The sequence below is a fragment of the Glycine max genome, chromosome 1 (genome assembly GCF_000004515.6).
Source record: "Glycine max cultivar Williams 82 chromosome 1, Glycine_max_v4.0, whole genome shotgun sequence".
Taxonomy (NCBI): Eukaryota; Viridiplantae; Streptophyta; class Magnoliopsida; order Fabales; family Fabaceae; genus Glycine; species Glycine max.
Genome location: NC_016088.4, coordinates 20,396,663 through 20,416,182, shown reverse-complemented (window position 1 = coordinate 20,416,182; position 19,520 = coordinate 20,396,663). Strand labels below are relative to the sequence as shown.

The 19,520-nt window shown below is 38.4% G+C and overlaps 1 pseudogene; it reads left to right on the top strand.

The window, feature by feature from the left end:
- Window positions 1-997: 997 nt before the first annotated feature.
- LOC100785564 (uncharacterized) overlaps window positions 998-19,520 on the top strand; it is a 101,486-nt pseudogene continuing 82,963 nt past the window's right edge.

The window sequence follows — 19,520 nt, the reverse complement described above, 5'->3', positions numbered from 1 at the left end:
TTGATCCAGGAGGATGGATAGGTAAGCACATAAATAATAAGAGATTTTTAAATGAATTCAAGTATCCTCAGAAGTAGGATTTTGTTTTCATTGAAACTAATACTTGTGTTCTCTTTTGATGTAGGTAAAGAGGATTTCAATTCAAGGACAAATCCTCTCAAAAAAGGAGGGGATGATGAGTATTAAACAAGGAAAATGGAGAATGAGGCACTATAAGGATTTGGTGTACTGATTTGCAAGACATGGCCCATGAAGATGTATCATCTAGTTTTATTTTTCTATCAAATAAAGTTGTAAATATTTAATATGGCACAATAGGAGTGGCTTTTGGCTTGCATACAAATTAATAAGTCACTAACTTGAGATAATTATAGCCATTTGGAGTTACATTATTAACATTAGCCTTTTGGTATGCCTTAGGAAAACTATATGTATGCACACACACCCACACACCCACAAACATCTCACAATCTTATGAATGGAATCATATTTGGATGAAATCTGAAATTAGCTTTGTGCTAAGTGAGAGGGTTTTATTCTTGTGTAGAAACCTAAATTCTTATCAAAGAATTACTATACTTTGTGTCAAATTCTCCTCAACTTATCAATCCTTAGGGATTGTGGCATTGTTCATTTCCATTTTTCACTTTAATCCGCTTTTTATTTTTCTTCTACAAAATTTCCTTTAATTATGATCTGTTAAGATAATGATTTGTGATCCATGAAAAGGGTTCTCATCAGTAGCCCATAATGTTCTTGCTAGTGGGTAAAGGGACAAGTTCCTAAGTTCCCCTTGCGCCTAAAGCAACCATTTCCTCCAACATCGCTTGTTGCCATCGTGGATCAGCCATGACTTCACATGTAGACTTAGGTATAAACATAGAATCCAAAGAATAGACAAAAAGAGAAATAGGTGGGAGATAAACGACTATAATTAAGAAAAAAGGCATATAAAGGGTTAGGGTTGTGAGAAGACCAAATACCTTTTCTAAGAGCAATGGGAAGGCCAGGTACAAACAACGTTGGTGGAGGGGAGGTTGGAGTAGGAGATGATGCTGGCGGATCAGGAGATGACATTGCTGTTGGAGATTGTGGATGTCTGTGGTAGACCATTAGAGGAGGTGTTGTAGGGGCAACAGTTGAGGTTGGAACAATAGGTGGAATACCAGGGTGAACCTCTAGAAAAAGGGTATTCTCAAAGAAGGTAACATCAATAGAGAAAACATACTGTTGAAGTTGAGGATAAAAACAATGATAACCTTTTTGAAGACAAGAGTAGCCAAGGAAAAGACACTTTAGGGACTAGTAGAAAGCTTATCTTTACCTAGTGTAAGATCATGGACGTAACAAGTGTAGCCAAAGACACCGAGAGGGACAGTGTATAAAGCTTGTTTAGGGTACAAGATGGAGTAAGGGACCTGATTTCCAAGAACAAATGAAGGCATGTAGTAGATCAGGTAATAGGATGTAATAAGTGCATCACCCCAAAAATGATGTGGGACATTATAGTGAAGGATAAGAGTATAAGTTGTTTCAACTAAATGATGATTTTTCCTTTCGACAACACCATTTTGTTGTGGTATGTTGGCACATAAGGTCTCATGAAGAATTCCTTGCGAGGTTAGAAAAGAGCGAAATTGGAAGAACAAATATTCATGGGCATTATCAGTGCTTAAAATCTTAACGAAAACACCAAATTGATTTTGAATTTCATATGAAAAACCTTGAAAAAAGGAAAACATATCAAAATGTCTTTTCAATAAAAAAAACCCAAGTACATATGGAAAAATCATCTGTAAAGGTAACAAAATAGAAATGCCCCAAGGTTGAACATACATGATTAGGACCCCAAATATCATAGTGAATTAAAGCAAACGATGACACAAAATGTTTATTGACATAAGGATTGTAAGTATTACAAACACATTTGCCTAACTGACACGACTCACACTGAAGGGACTTAATGGTAGAAAGATTGGGAACCAAAGGGCGTAGTTTGTCAAGACTAGGATGGCTAAGATGCTAGTGAAAAAGTCCTGGAGAAATAAGGGAGACACAAGCCACCAATGGTGAAAGTTGGTTCAATCCTCTAGACTCATGTCATGCTACAATAGTCCATCCAATGTGTTGATCCTATACAACAACGAAATTGTTAACAAACAAAATAGAATAACTAAGAGTGCGAGTGAGTTTGCTAATTGAGATTAAACAAAAAGGATAACCAATAACAAATAAGAATTTTTTTTGGGATAAGTTAGGAAGAGGGTGGGTTTGTTTGATGCCACAAACTGGGAATTGAAAGCCATTTGTGGGTGTAATAGAGGATAGATAATTCAAAAAAAAAAAAAACAAATAAGAGAAAAGTGTTCGATTACCAGCCATATGATTGGAGGCACCATAACCAAGGATCTAGGGTCTAAGAGAAGGAGACTGAGAGATAAAGGCTACAAGATTACTAGATTGAGCCACAGGGGTAGCAAGTAATGCAGGTGGTTGGGTTGTTCAAAGTTGAATCAATTCATTGTACTCAATGATAGAAATAGTAATATTTGTAGTTGAGGCAGGATGGGAGACTTGAGCCACATTGAATGACCTCGCTTGATCATGAGCCATGTTACAACATTCAACTTCAATATGACCATAAATGTTGCAATAATTCCAACAAATGGAATGTCATCAACAAGAGCAAAGGAATCACCAACAGGTGCAAAGGATGATCCAAAGGAATGTGGAGTGGAGAAGCAAAGCAACTATTCACTAATGGTGTCATAGGAAGAAACCTCAGAACCTGACAAAATCCAATTATAGACATCATCAAGTTCATGTGTGAGAGCAACAAGGGCAAGGACCACAAAGAACTGGTTGTGTTGCTTGTTAAATGTGTCTGCATCACTCGTATAGGGCATGATAGTGTTATAGTCAACAATTAAACGTTTAACCTTTCCAAGTTAGGTTTGCATATCCATGTTCTCTAATTTTGTATTCATCAAGGCAGTTATGATTTTGTAGAAATGATGAATGATGTGTAAAATATGAAAGGTTTGCACAAGGGCAAGTGTACCCAACGCAATAGTAACAGTAGACTCGAAAGTTTGGATATTGAACCCAAAGGACCACTTGTATTCCCAATTAGTCAAGTTTATTAAACTAATAGTTGAGGTGATTAAAAAGAGGAATTAAATATTTTTATGGTTTTGGTTTCTAGAAGAAAACAAATAAACTAATGCAAAGAGAGATTTGAGTGATGATAAGAGTGACTGGGGGTTATGATTCACTAGTACCAATATTTTTCCAATCCCAATCCCAATGAAATTCCTTCCTCGGTTAATTACTGATTTCCAAAATCAACCAAAGCCTATTGTCAAGGTCAGGGATACTCTTTTCCTTTAATCAATACTCCAATGATCATGGGTCTATCAATTTAAGTCAAAGGATATAATAATTTCTAGGGATGATCAATTAAAGATTAACTAATCTATCAGAGATTACCCAAACAATGTGATCATGCAATTTGGTACAAAACATTCTCTACCTAGATCTACCAATTACATGCAGGTGATCACTACTATGTAATCAATTGAGTATTAGAATGGCCGATTTCAAATAAACAATAAAGGCAAGGAAGAGAATTAATTAACATTAAACAATGAGGAATTCCTTTAAGAATAGGGAGAATGGTACATTTGGATAGTTACATCATAACTCTCAGACTACGGGGATTGACTGCTCATGATCAAAGATAAAATAACAATCCTATACAAAATAGACATAGACATGCCAATAAGGCAGGAACAATGATCATGATCCATCCTCACGGTGTTTTCTAGGCTTTACATCTCTCAAAAGCTTTCAAGGTTCTCCTAAATTCGTAAAAAGATAAAATTAAACAAACAATTGTTTTTATGAAGTATAGAGACCTATATATAGCTTCCTTAAAATATTAGTTTGAAGAGGCCAACTACGACCATGGTCAGAAGTGACGCTAAAGCTTTGGGGAATTATCATGGTTGGCTACAAACCTCATGAATTGACCACGATCTTTGTTTGATCGTTGATGTTGTTCTGGAGGACTATTATCATCTTATTGCGGTCATGTTACTTACCACGGTTGTGGTAAATGTACCAGAATCATGATCAAGTGCAGAGCCTTCAAATCTTCATAAAATCATACAATTTCAAACTCTTCACTCAATTAAGTAGCTACACTTTTGCAATACAAAACTAGTGTTCAAACATGAGTTCTACCAAGAAAATGCATGCATAATGACACAAAAACTAACACAAAATATCACTTAAAAAATGGTTTATCAATGGATATCATTGGAATATACCTTTTTATCCTTATTTCATACCTAATAACAAGTGGGAAAATATGAAATTATGGTTGAAGGTTAGGGCAAGAGTGAACTAGAAAACATTGCACAATGAAGTATAAACTTTCTTCCAACGGGCTTGCTCTGAGGTGGGAATATCCTTCACCTGAGTGGTCAAGTGATCAGCATGGCCTTGGTCTTGGAACCAAAGCTGACCAATAGTGGCCCATGTGTTGTAGTTGGTTGTCTCGATTAATTTTTCACATGAGATGAGCGGTTTGTTGGTGAAATTCACATTTGAAGACGTGGAAGCAGGATTAGAAGCAACCATGACAAAAGTGAAGTAATCATAACATCACAAGAAAGGGGTTTGAATTGTGATGTTTCCAAATATTCTTGAAACTTTAACCTTTCTAAAGTTTTACTCAAGATTACCTTGGTGTTTAGAAAGTCTTGACATAGAGGTTCAAGCTCTTAGATAGCTAAGCACTCTAAGTAGTTAGTCACAACACTCATTATGAAATGTTTGATATGATTATGAGAACCTAATATCAATGCACATTTGCTTATGTTTAGAAGTTCATTACATACATAAAAACATTTCTCATAATATTGTTATTATGAAAAACTTAATTTATGTTATGTAAATGCAGTACTTAGAATGCCATGTCAGAATGTTGTGCTTAGAAAGCTATTACTCACAATGTTTTTTCCATCTTTTCATGCACAAAACCATTTTCATGTTATATGAAAGATTTCATACTTCAATGCATATGATGGAACTGGTAAAAGGAAAATCTTGTTATTACAAACATGATTTAGTTCAAATATGTCATTTTACAAAATAGTTGAGTTTGTTATGAAAACCTTATTATGTATGCATTCTGACGAAAGTCATTCTGATGCTTAGAATGGTCTAATGCATATGTAATATATAGGACAACAAATAACATAATGCAAATAGGAAAGAGAGAGAGGATTCAACACAAATATTTTTATATCGGTTCACCCTAACCTTGGGCTACGTCAAGTTCTCACCCTTCAAGATGAGATTTTCATTAGCACAACCGACAACTTGTTCAATTTTTACCATTGCCAACCACTTGTTGGACTTCAAAACATCTCCCTCACCACACCTGGTCTTGGCTTGGAGATAACCCATCTCAACCACAACACCATGGGAGAGACAAACCAAGCATTCTTCACCTCTTAAGGTGAGCCTAACCCATAGAATGATTCTCCTCACTCTCGGGAAGCAAAACCCACTCAACTACAATACCTACTTGGTCATGGGAGAGACAATACAAGTATTTCTTTCACCTCTTCAGGCTACCCAAGTATTATTTTACTTTAGCCTCTTCAGGTTGCCATCTTAGAGACTCTCTCTAAGCTTCCCACCTTCCACGAATTCTCCCTATCACTTATCTCACAACCAAACTTAACCTACATGGTTAATTTGGGATACATGTAGATTACAAACTAGAAGAGTGTGTTTAAGGGGATTTTATAGCGAAACAACACTCATGGGTTGGATCTTCATTGATGCTTTGGTTGTATTTCACTCCATTTTCTTCCTTTTAGCACATAGAAGGTTATGGAGGGTGGAGAGCATGTGATTTTCATTTTTGCACTGTGTAGGTAGTCTCTTACCTTTTTCACAACTTCTGTAGCCATCCTTTAATAGTTTTATAGACCTATAGGTCAAACTAGTCGTTATGACAGTTGGGTCTCTTCTTCTCTTTCTTCAAAAGCTTGCTTCAAGTTTGAAATGTCCCCAAGAAAATAGCTGTTGGAAGTAGGGCCCTTAGCTCTGCAACAACTTCTTGTAAAATTTGAAAGTGTACTAGTTGTACTTGAGTAAATAGGTTTGAGTTCGTTCTGAAGTTCTCCTTTTGGGTCAAGATACCCTAGAGACCCTTGTGGAGCTGTGGAGACATGGCTTACATCATTGGGGAGCAATCTTGAAAGCCTAAAATCTGGCACCTTAATTGAAACACTAATGTCAAGTAGAATGTTGTTGGTTTTGACATCACAGTGGATGATATTAGAAGTATGGAGATAAAGAACAAAACTAATGATTTGTGCTCCAAAACTAACAAATCTCCTCTAATCGTTTCTACACTCCTACTATTTAGGCAAATATTTTATAGAAAAACACAGATAATAAATTGTGATGTACACAAGTATAACAAAAATCAGAGTAAAAATTTAGAAGAATTAGAAGATAAAAAGTGACATTAACCATACATGAGAAGCATAAAGGTAAAAAGTACTAGACCTTATCAGTGTGAAATGCATGAATGATAAGAAGATGCACCTCCTATGTTAATATCTTATTATTATTTTGATATATAAGGTATGCTCCACTTACACACTTATTTTATTCTATCTATTAATACACTTTATATATTATGTATCTAAGTATAGATTGGGTATTATTATTAATTAAGCATATGAATGCTAAACAAATGTTTTGCTTTTTCTTTCATGTTTTCTTGTTTTGAGCTACATAGCCAAATGCTAGTTGCTTCCCTTACTGGAGGATTAGTAGAAGAATATTTCTTCCGCTAAAAACACCACATACACACAAGAACTGTCTGTTGTTCCTTCTTTAAAATGGAGCATCGAAATCCAACAGCTAATCTGGTCTCAGTCTGACTCACAATAACTTAGGAAAAATCCATTTTGTCATACCTCTAAGCTTTAAGACATTTAGCATCTGCAAGTTACCATTGATAAGAAAGCCTTGCTCCACTTATACATTTATTTTCTGCCTACAAAATTCAATATTCATTCTAAAATGACAATAGACCCTACTACTCTTAAGTATTCAATATTCATTCTAAAATTGAAAATTCAATATTCAATATTCATACCTTTCTGCTCTAACAAATCTGTTGTTCATCTGATAGCAATCATCGGAGAAAGAACACTATATCTGCTTGGTGAATCTTAATCATGAATAAAAACAAGAATTATCCTCTTACAGCTCTCTTTGCCTATCACATGAATAAGTAACACTTTTAATAGCCAACAAGCAGTTTCACATACTTTGGTTGAGCATAAGCTGAATTAGTTTGTTGCAGTTGAACTTGGTTTGGCTTTGAGTTCTTCTAATGTCATTACTCATTATATCAACTCTAGGTAAAGCTGAATTAGTTTGTTGTAGTTGAACTTGGTTTGTCCATTGGCCTTGTTGTGGAAGCTGTTTCATTATATCAACTCCAGGTAAAGCACATTGTTACTACTTTTTATATATACATGTATATGTGTAAAACATGTATTGAAACACTACAGCCAAATACAACTTCCAAGCAGGTGTTAAAGTCCTAGAAGCTTCAAGCTGACAGAGAGTTGAGAAGTTTGGATAATCTCACTTGAAGCTGTGAGTTTTCATTGATAATTTTTTCATTCGTTCAAGCTTCCTTACTCGAGAATGTCTCTGAAATTACTGGTTTTTTTACCATATACTCGATCTGAAATTTCTGCTTAAATGTATGTTTTTATGAAAATTTGTTAAGGTGCTAATTACAAGGATTAAGCAATATATAGTTTAAGTGCAAGGTTCTAAGGCCAGAGTATTATTTTGAAACAATAACTGTTTTCTCAGGACTGCCTTTTAAATAGTGTAGTACCTTATACCTATGTGAGTTTTCATTGATAATTTTTTCATTCGTTCAAGCTTCCTTACTCGAGAATGTCTCTGAAATTACTGGTTTTTTTACCATATACTCGATCTGAAATTTCTGCTTAAATGTATGTTTTTATGAAAATTTGTTAAGGTGCTAATTACAAGGATTAAGCAATATATAGTTTAAGTGCAAGGTTCTAAGGCCAGAGTATTATTTTGAAACAATAACTGTTTTCTCAGGACTGCCTTTTAAATAGTGTAGTACCTTATACCTAGCCTAGAGATGAAATTGTCAGAAATTGTGCACAAATTGGCTGATCACACACACTAATTAGTGTACTATATCTGGCTTTATGTGAGCAAGATATCTGCCCCAGCTCCCTATCTGCAGCATCTCTCCTAACCTTGCTTCGTTTCAGAATCTAGTCTTCATCAACAACTACCCTTTCGACACCTCCAATGGAATGTTCATAAATAGTGAATATAGGACCAGACCCTACACTCCAATGAAAACCCTCAAAGTGGACTTAACCCTGGGTGCTTTCCCTAAACAAGGCCCCCAAAACAGCATCATAGAGAAACTATGTATGCATGATTATCTATATCTTAATATGCACACAGGCATTAGTGTATCCTAACCCCAAAACCTTAAGGACTGAAAATGATGAGAAATACATTACCTTAAGCAAGTTGGTCAAAAAATTAAAGCAATTGACCAGACCAATACAATGAAAAAAAAATATACTTTAACTTTGACTAGCTTGCAGCAAGTCCATTGGTGTTACTTCATGATATACCTACTTACCAATGAAATATTTAAATTGTAGGCACTATTTATCTAGTTCTTTGCATCGTCATCACGACATTCGTTCCTAGACACTATACTGATCATCATCACAGGTACGAAAGTTTGCAATCAATTTCGATGCTTACTTTTGTTATGATTGTTTTTGTATGTTGTTGTATGTGATGAATGTACTTTGCTTTAGATACAACTTTTGTTCATAATGATTCTTGCGGACAGTTTACATTAATCATTGTATTCAATCTTGAATTGTCCATTTGGACAGTTTGAGGAGACTCATATTTTTATGGTAGATTCATGCGTTAAGGTTAACAATATTTTGTTGAATTTGATGAAATTTCGGTACAATGCATTTCTAGTTGTTTTCTGAGTGCATACTTGATTATCAACAAATTAATTTCACCGATTTCATGTCGTGTACTTGGAGACCAATGTGAAATGCTGCCAAAATTTTGTCAAATTTAACAAAATAGAATTAACCTTCACGTATGAAGCTACCATAAAAAAAGATCTTCCTGAATGGGATAGGGCCACACCTATAATAAAAAAGTGAGATTTTCATGCATCAAATAACTTTGTGAGTATCATAGAGTTATTATTTAGATGGATCGAAGTTGGATGAATGAAATTCGCATGAGCTCTGCATATGAGGAAGGCGTCGAACAGTTCTTACAATATGCCTCTGAAAGAAGTCGACCAGATGAGGAAGAAAAATATTATTGTCCTTGCATTAATTGTTTGAATGGAAGACGACAAATACTGGAAGACATACAGGGGCATCTATTGTGTGATGGAATTAAGAAGAATTACACCACGTGGATATGGCATGGAGAATTAATAGACATGCAGAGTGGGTCCCAATCGGAACCGTTTGATGTAGAAATTGGAGATCGCTTGGAGGATATGATTTGTGACCTTGGACAAGAGTCTTTTCAGCAAGCACATGCCCCTATGTATGAAGGATTGCAAAGTGATTCAAAAAAGCCTTTGTATACGGGGTGCAAGAATTCCTTGACGCTGTTGTCGGCGGTGTTAAGTCTGGTTAATGTCAAGGCCAGATATGGGTGGAGTGACAAAAGCTTTACTTCACTGCTTCAAATAGTGCATGATCTGCTTCTAGAGGAAAACATGTTGCCTAAAAGTTACTATCAGGCCAAGAAGATACTGTGTCCGATCGGTATAGAGTATCAGAAGATTCATGCTTGCCAGAATGATTGCATACTGTGCAGGCGTGAATTTAAAGAAATGTCCAAATGCCTTAGGTGTGGGGCACCATAGTACAAAGTGAAGGATGATGAAGACTGTAGCTCTGATGAAAACTCAAAGAAAGGCCCTCCACTGAAGGTGTTGTGGTATCTTCCCATCATTCCAAGGTTTAAGCATCTTTTTGCTAATGGAGATGATGCAAAAGACCTTACCTGGCATGCAAATGGGAGAAACTCTGATGGAATGGTCCGTCATTCGACTGATTGCTCCTAGTGGAAGAAGTTGATGGTTTGTATCTGGATTTCGGCAAAGAGGCAAGAAATCTTAGGCTTGGACTAGCTAGTGATGGAATGAATCCATATGGCAATTTAAGCACTCAACACAATTCATGGCCAGTTTTACTAGTAATTTACAATTTGCCTCCTTGGTTGTGCATGAAGTGAAAATACATGATGTTGTTTATGATGATATCAGGCCAAGACAGCCAGAAAATGACATTGATGTTTATCTAAGTCCGTTGATTGAAGACCTGACAAAGTTATGAGATGAGGGGGTTTTAGTGTTTGATGGCTTTCGCAAGGAGACTTTTGAAATGCGTGCAATGATTTTTTGTACCATTAATGACTTTCCAGCATATGAGAATCTAAGCGGTTACAATGTTAAGGGTCATCATGCATGCCCCATCTGTGAAGAAGACACAAGCTACATACAACTGAAACATGGTAGAAAAATAGTGTACATTAGGCATCGCCATTTTCTAAAACCTCATCACCCTTACAGGCGATTGAAAAAAGCATTTAATAGAAGTCAAGAGCATGAAAATGCATCGATACCATTGACTGGTGAGCAGGTCATCCAGGGGGTTCAACACCGGAATACTGTATTTGGAAATAGGGGTAGGAATAGGCCAGGTTTTGAAAGGCCTGAGCCTGGCCTACGATGAATTTTTGAGGTCTGAGCCTGGCCTATAGCCTATCAAAGGCTTTTATTTTAGTTCAGCCTGGCCTTTTTAAAAGCCTAACCTGGCCTAATAGCCTTTTTAAAAGCCTTCTTCACATTAAATATTTAATATTCCTTTGCTCTGGAGTAGGAACGTAATAGGAAAGTTAAAGTAAAAGGAAACGTTAACAGGAATAGGAAAGCCAATAAAAATAATGAGGAATATAAAGGGGCACATGACTCACACCTAAATTGTAGTTAAAGTCTTACTTGATTATATGAATAGAAGTGATGGAGCAGTAATGTGTAATCAAAGTCTGATAGTTCCAAAAAAAAATTAATTGTACCCAAAAAATAATATAAGTATATATACATATATATAGGCCGACCTATCAGGCTTGCAAGGCTTTTTAATAAGCCTAAGCCTGGTCTATTTAATTTAATAGGCTTTTAAAAAAGTTTGAGCCTAACCTTTTAATTAAATAGGTCAGTTCAGGCCAGACTTTAAGTAGGCCAGGTCGTAGGCCCTTGTAGGCCGACCAAGCCTATTCCCACCCCTATTTGGAAAGACCCAAAAGAAGGATAAAAGTAACACTTGCATATGGAAGAAGAGGTCCATTTTCTTTGATCTTCTATACTGGTCAGATCTAGATATTAGACATTGTATTAATTTTATGCATGTGGAGAAAAATGTATATGATAATGTCATTGGGACGCTCCTTAACATTCAAGGCAAGACGAAAGAGGGTCTGAATACCCATCAAGATCTAACTGGCATGGGTATATGATCGTAGTTGCATCCAAGGTCTGATGGTAAAAAAATATACTTGCCTCTAGCTTGTCATACTTTGTCCAGAAAGGAGAAGATCAGTTTTTGTCAGTGTCTACGGGGGGTTAAAGTCCCACAAGGATACTCTTCAAATATTAAGAGCCTTGAGCAGTTGAAGGAGCTTAAGCTAGTAGGGTTAAAGTCTCACGATTGTTACATGTTGATGCAATAATTATTAGCTGTGGCCATACGAGACATTTTTCCTAACAAAGTCAGGTAAGCCATAACTCGCCCTTGCTTTTTCTTCAATGCCATATGTAGCAAAGTCCTTGATCCTGTCAAGTTTGATGACCTGGAAAATGAGGCCGCAATTATATTGTGCCAGTTGGAGATGTATTTTCCTCCTGCTTTCTTTGACATCATGGTTCACTTAATTGTTCATCTGGTCAGAGAAATCAAATATTTTGGTCCTGTTTATTTGCGGTGGATGTACTCGATTGAGCGATACATGAAGATCTTAAAAGGGTATACCAAGAATCCACATCGTCCGGAAGCATCTATTATTGAAAGATACATTGCAGAAGAAGCCATTGAATTTTGTTTAAAGTACATTGAAAAGGCTAAACCTGTTGGCCTTCTTGAGTCTCGCCATGACGAGAGAGAGGGCGGTAAGGGTTCAAGAGGACTGCATGTTATCACTCCAAGTGTAGAAGATTTGTTACAAGCTCACTTGTATGTATTGAATAACAGTAATGAAGTTTTTCCATACATACTTCAGCATGAAGGTTTAGTCAAACAAAGTAATCCAAAAATGTCAAAGAACTGGGTCTTGAAAAAGCATAACAAGACTTTCTTTGATTGGTTTAAAGATACAATCTTTGCTGATGAAAATGCTTCTGAAACATTAAGAAAGCTAGCAGATGGGCCTAAAAGAAATGTTACAACTTGGCAAGGATACAACATAAACAAGTATTCCTTTTACACAAAAGCACAAGACGAGAAATGTACAATGCAAAATAGCGGGGTCACCCTAAGGGCTGAATATCAACACTTCGCAAATGTACATGATGACAATCCCTATGTAACTTCCATCCTTTACTTTGGGTTCATTGATGAAATTTGGGAGCTTAACTATGTCAAATTTATTGTATGTGTTTTCAAATGTAAATGGGTTGACAGCAACACCGGTGTGCGGACCGATGAAGTAGGATTTACGTTGGTAGACCTAAAGAAACTAGCTTACCACAATGACCCTTTCATCATGGCAGAACAAGCTAAACATGTATTTTATGTGCAAGACCCTTGTGATGAAAGGTGGTCCGTGGTTCTACACGAGAAAACAATTGGTGTTAATGTAGAAAATGATGATTCATACATGGACACTTATGTTAGTCCTTTGTCCACACAAATGACTCCTAACATCGTCGGAGAAGAAGAAGCTGACGACGTTCATGCTAATCGTAATGATCATGACGAAGGAGAACTAATTAACATCGTCTAATGTAATTTTCTAATTATGTATTTCATTTCGGTACATTCATTTACATAATTGATTCAGTTTTTTGATAATGTTAACTAACTCAAGTTCTTTTCTTTACAGGCCCATGGCTACTCCACCTGCCTCGCCTCCTCCTCCTCCTTCTGTAGTAGCATTAGTGTCTCCGTCTACCTTGAAGTGGAAATGCAAAGTCACACGACTACGATCCTTGGCCACTAGACTACCTGGGGTAGAAAGACCAGTGGTCCACGTCGATCCTGCAATTGGGAAGGCCAACGGTCCCCACAAGAAGAAATTAAGAACATATTTGGGGATTATTGCTCGTGATAAGGTCGACGTGACATACGAGACTTGGAAGGAAGTCCCTGCTGCTCAGAAGGATTTGATATGGGAGGATATTCAGGTATTTTAGTTTTCATATTTGATTTTCTTTATTAGCCAAAATTTATGATTTACTAACAATAAAACCTAATTTATTGTTTGTCATGCGAAATTTGATATCCTTGAAGCTTCTCATGGTAGGACAAAGAAGAAAGTACTTCAAACTTTTGGTGAGCGGTGGAGACAGTTTAAATTTGATTTGATGAGGAAACGGGCCACTTGCAGCCGACAAGGACAGTGTGGACGACACTGTTTCTGAAAAATACGACATTAGCAAGGAGAAATGGGCCCAGTTTTGTCAGACCCACAGAGACCCCTCGTGGGAGGTATGTACTTTGTCATTTTAATTGTTTTCCACTAAAAATTCAGTTCTTATAATACATTGTAGTAATCATTTTCATTAATGTTCGATTTTTGCCGGATGTGCAGAAAAAGGCACAGGCCATCCAGAAGCAAAACACTGCCCTCCACGTGTTGTCTCGTGGGGGTTATGAATATTTAGAACAGAAGCTGATGGCTGAGAAGACAAAGAAAAAACTGGAGAAGCTGCTTAGTTCGGAAGCACTGAGGGCGTCATTGACCCTCCATCTCCCATCAGACGACACGTGAAGAGGAAGATGGCCCGCACCAAGAAAATTTGGCAGATGACGTCTGAGGCAGCAAAGGAAATTGCTAACAAGATTGTAAGTCATTTTCAATTAAAAATTGTAATTATCTTTGTTTATTGTGTGAATGACTAAAAAATATATGTGTTATGTACAGGATTCTTTGGAGGAGCAAGCGTCATAGGGTTCGTTTGTCCCCCATGGACGTCATGATCTCCTGACTGCTGCCATTGGTTGACCAGAACACCCTGACCGTGTGCATGCTGCTGGAGCTGGTGTCAGCATAAAACAATACTTTGGATCGGCTCCATAAACCACCCACAGTTCTTCCTCCATGGCTCCCGAAGAACTGAAGCAGTTGACTCAACAAATCAGGGACCAGCAGGAGGAGTCGATCACAGAAAAAGTGACTTGGCAGCTGATGTTATTCTTCAGCCAATTGCAGTCCTAGTTGCAATCACAGATCCAATCACAGGGACTTGCACTACCTCCGGAGCTTGAGGTTGGTGCCTCAGCTGCTCGTGTCAACACAAAGGGGAGTTGTGTTGATCCCTCAATGACCGATCCAGACGGTGACTCAGACAAATGCGGGTTGTACATCAAAGAAAATCCTCTTCGCCTAGTTGCCCTTGGAAGAGTTTATGAGGGATCCACAATGGAACACAACATCCCTTTGTTGCTTGGCCAAGTGAAGGTTGGTGATGAGGAGGTTAAAGATGTAGAGGCTCCCGTTCCTGTACCCATTGACGAGGTTATTTTAGTGGGGCAGACACTTAACACTTCCCTTGCTTGGCCGACACATCTCGCGAAGCGTTTATCAGACCAGGTATTTTACTATCATTATATGCTTTTTTTTTCAACTGAATTGTTCACTGTAATTAAATTATGTTAATTAACTATGTTGGATAAACAAGCACCTGTGTCTCCAGCAAAACCTCCAAATAGGCCGGATCATGAGGTCGATGATCCTCTATATTTGATGACATTGACCATCCCACAACATTTTTTGAAGCCTCTCTAGGTTATGTGGGATGATACCGTGTTCGAGGTGTTTAATGAAGACTTCCCGTTGTACATAAAGCACGAAGATCTCTCTGAAATTGCACACGGTGGTCAAAATCTCAACATATCTGTTATACAATTATGGATTCTGTCAGTCAATTTAGATTATTGTTAATTACCTAAGTTATTCTTTTAAATTCATACATAATTAACTTTGTCTTAACAACAATAGGCATCTGACTGAGACAAGTATGCGAGCAGGGAATGCCGATGTGTATGGATTCCTCGAGCCACAGTCCATTCAGAGATCTGGGCAATCGTAATTTGAATCAGAAAGTTACATGAAGAGTTGGATGCAGAGTTCAAAACGCGATGTCTACCTTAGAGCCCACCTGAATGGGTAAGTCAAACTGAACAACTGAATTTAAATAATGTATAATACTACAATAACCCATATTGGTCTCCACTGCAACGAACACTAGCAAATGGTCGTCATTTTGCCTAAGGAAAACCTTGTTGTCTGGTTTTGTTCCTTGCATAATAGGCCAGACAACTACCTTAAAGGAATAATTAACAGGTCAGTGTTTTTTCTCAATACATTTGCATTAGCATAACTCAACAACATCAATATTTTAATGTTCCTTGTATTCAACAGTGCTTTGAAAGGACTTGATAATAATCCACAACCTAAATCCAAGGTTGCTGCTAGGTGGATTGCTGTTAAGGTACGTGATTTAAATAAAACTTCTACTTATATATACTGCTTATGTGTGTGTACAGTAATTGTAGTTAACGTTTAATATCCAAATTTCATTATGTATTTAGTGTAATAGACAAAAAGGAAGCACTGAGTGCGGCTATTACATCATGCACTGGATGTCCATGATAATCTTTAGGAACTTTCAGGAATAATTGAGAAACGGTAATTGTTTATTTCAAACAAAGTTGATTTTCTTATCATTGGTATTACATTATTGTTTGACGCATTGTTTGTCACTCAAAAAAGCATATGCTGCTCTAATCAGTTGGAATATTTGTCTCTTTGCTAAAGCATGTTTGCATTTTAGTGGAGAAAACACCGAGACTTTGTCAAGTCTCACAAGTTATCCAGAACTACGTAGGTCTGAGTTCCTCGTTGGAGGATACGTAGGAGCAAGAGCCTCGCTTTTGTCGACCACACCACCTTTTGTTGCCATGACCCAAGAGCTGGTAACCCGCGGAGACACCTTACGGTTATCCGCACCTCGTCATTCAGTGACCCCAAGTGTGATTGACGAGCAGAGGCCAATGTGGTCATCTGCGCCCTTTCCGGAGATGTCAGCATCTTCCAACCGAGACTTTTTCAAGTCTCCCAAGTTATCTAGAACTACGTAGGTCTGAGTTCCTCATTGAAGGATACGTAGGAGCAAGAGCCTTGCTTTTGTCGGCCACCCCATAATCTCTGTCATACTGACCCTGAGGTCATGTGACATGCGGAGACAAAATTTGGTCATTCCGCACCCCTTTGCCATTCAGACACAGTCGTGTCCGATGGCACGCAGAGACAAAATTTGGTCATTCTGCACCCTTTTGTCATCCAGAGGCGGCGGGCCCGATGACATGCGGAGACAAAATTTGGTCATTCCGCACCCCTTTGCCATTCAGACACAGTCGTGTCCGATGGCACGCAGAGACAAAATTTGGTCATTCTGCACCCTTTTGTCTTCCAGAGGCGGCGGGCCCGATGACATGCGGAGACAAAATTTGGTCATTTCGAACCCCTTTGCCATTCAGACACAGTCGTGTCCGATGGCACGCAGAGACAAAATTTGGTCATTCTGCACCCTTTTGTCATCTAGAGGCGGCGGGCCCGATGACATGCGGAGACAAAATTTGGTCATTCCGCACCCCTTTGCCATTCAGACACAGTCGTGTCCGATGGCACGCAGAGACAAAATTTGGTCATTCTGCACCCTTTTGTCATCCAGAGGCGGCGGGCCCGATGACATGCGGAGACAAAATTTGGTCATTCCGCACCCCTTTGCCATTCAGACACATTCGTGTCCGATGGCACGTAGAGACAAAATTTGGTCATTCTGCACCCTTTGTCATCCAGAGGCGGCGGGCCCGATGACATGCGGAGACAAAATTTGGTCATTCCGCACCCCTTTGCCATTCAGACACAGTCGTGTCCGATGGCACGCAGAGACAAAATTTGGTCATTCTGCACCCTTTGTCATCCAGAGGCGGCGGGCCCGATGACATGCGGAGACAAAATTTGGTCATTCCGCACCCCTTTGCCATTCAGACACAGTCGTGTCCGATGGCACGCAGAGACAAAATTTGGTCATTCTGCACCCTTCGTCAATCGCGACCAACAAGCCCGTTGACACGCGGAGATTTTCATCATCTTCCGCACTCACAAGATCTGTCATACTGACTTTTGAGTCACGCTGACGGGCGGAAATACCCGAGTGGTTATCCGTATAAACATTCTTTTGCTATCTGTAAGATAGAACGCTTGATAGCAGGCAGAGACTGACATCGTCTTCTGCACCTTTTGTTCCCCTGGGAACAACGAGTCATTTGCATGCGGAAATTTTATGGTCACCCGCGACTCTCGTCAACCGAGAGGAACGAAATTAGTGTCTTATCTTTGCTTTCCTTTTATCTCCAATAAAAGACAAGTAAAGAGGGGCAACTGTCGTACCCTAATTTCATCCGGGGACCTTTGCTTGATGACATGCGATCTTTGTTTGGTCCTTGTAAGGTGCTTGGCACCCATCAATAGGCAATTTGTGAAATTCCGGGACATGCCGGAAAACTAAAGAAAATATTGATGCACAATCTGTAAGGTTCCGTGACACACCGGAAATCAAATGGAAGCATCGTTGCATAATTAGTGAGGTTCCGTAACATTCCGTAAGTCAAAAAGGGGATGATTATGTAATCCGCAAGGTTCCGTAAACATTACGGAAAGAAAACAAGTATCGTTACGAAATTCGTAAGTTTCCGTAACTTTACGAAAAAAGAATCACAAAAAAAAAGGCAGAGGGGGTGTACTTAGTAAAAATGGGGGTGCAAATAGCAACCAGGCCCACATGGGCCCTCCAGAAGCCTTCTGGAGGAAGCAACCTGGCTCGCCTGGGCGAGCTGGGCGGCAACCATCTCCCCTATTTTGCTATAAATAGGGGAGGAAGTGAGAAGGAAAAGGGTTCAGCCCCTCAGAAGGAAAAGGGTTCAGCCCCTTAGGCACTTCTCTCTCTTTCGAATTTGCTTGGAAAAATTGTTTCCGTGAAGAAAATCTAAGCCGAAGCGCTTCCGAAACGTTTCCGTAACGTTTTCCGTAAGGAATTTCGTGAAGGTTTCAACCGTTCTTCGACTTTCTTCATTCGTTCTTCATCGTTCTTCGATCTTCAACGGGTAAGTACCTCGAACCAAGCTTTTCGATTCATTCTATGTACCCATGGTGGTCCACATTGTGTTTCGTGTATTTTTATTCTTGTTTCATTTACTTTTTATACCCTCTCTTGACGTGCTTAAGCCATTTTATTTAAGTCATTTCTCGCTTAACCTAAAAATAAAATAAATTTCCACCGATCGTTTGAATTGTATTATCCGTTAACTTCGGTTAAAATGGATTCCGACCGTTCGGTCGTGCCGTAACCACGTTGGAAATAAAAAAAGAGGTAAAAAATAATAAAATAATAAAAAAAACATCTTTTAGGTAAAATAAAGCGGAAAATCAATCGGACGTTTTTTCTCTTTGGGATTTCTCATTCTTAATCGAATTGACTAATAACTAAGGTGAAACTAAGGCTAAAATCAACTCGCCTAGTCAAGCTCGTCCATAAAAATAGGTTTTTGAAGTTTGTCATTTCAATTTCTTACTAAGTAAATGGATCATTTTCAAGGTCCAACGCCTTAAAATGATCACCTTTTAAGTAAAAAGAATCACTTGATAAGAAAGAACTACGTAGGTCTGATTTCCTCATCGCAAATTGAGGAATACGTAGGAGTAAAGGGAAACACCCTTGTCGACCACAAAAAGAGAAAAATATAAAAAGGGTATAAAGGATACAGAGACATAAAAAGGAAACATAAAAAATCAAAGTCATGTTTGCACATTCGATTAAAGGCTGCCGTCCCTTGGGACGGACGTGTGGGGTGCTAATACCTTCCCCGTGCGTAAATACAGCTCCCGAACCTTTCACTTAAAAGTTCGTAGATCTCGTCTTTTCCGGTTTTTCCGACGTTTTCCTCAAATAAACGTTGGTGGCGACTCCGCGCGTATTCCTTTCGTGGAACACGCATCCCGCGAGTCTCGCGTCGCCCTCCCGCCGAAGGGTAGGTTGCAACAGTTGGCGACTCCACTGAGTTATATATACAAGA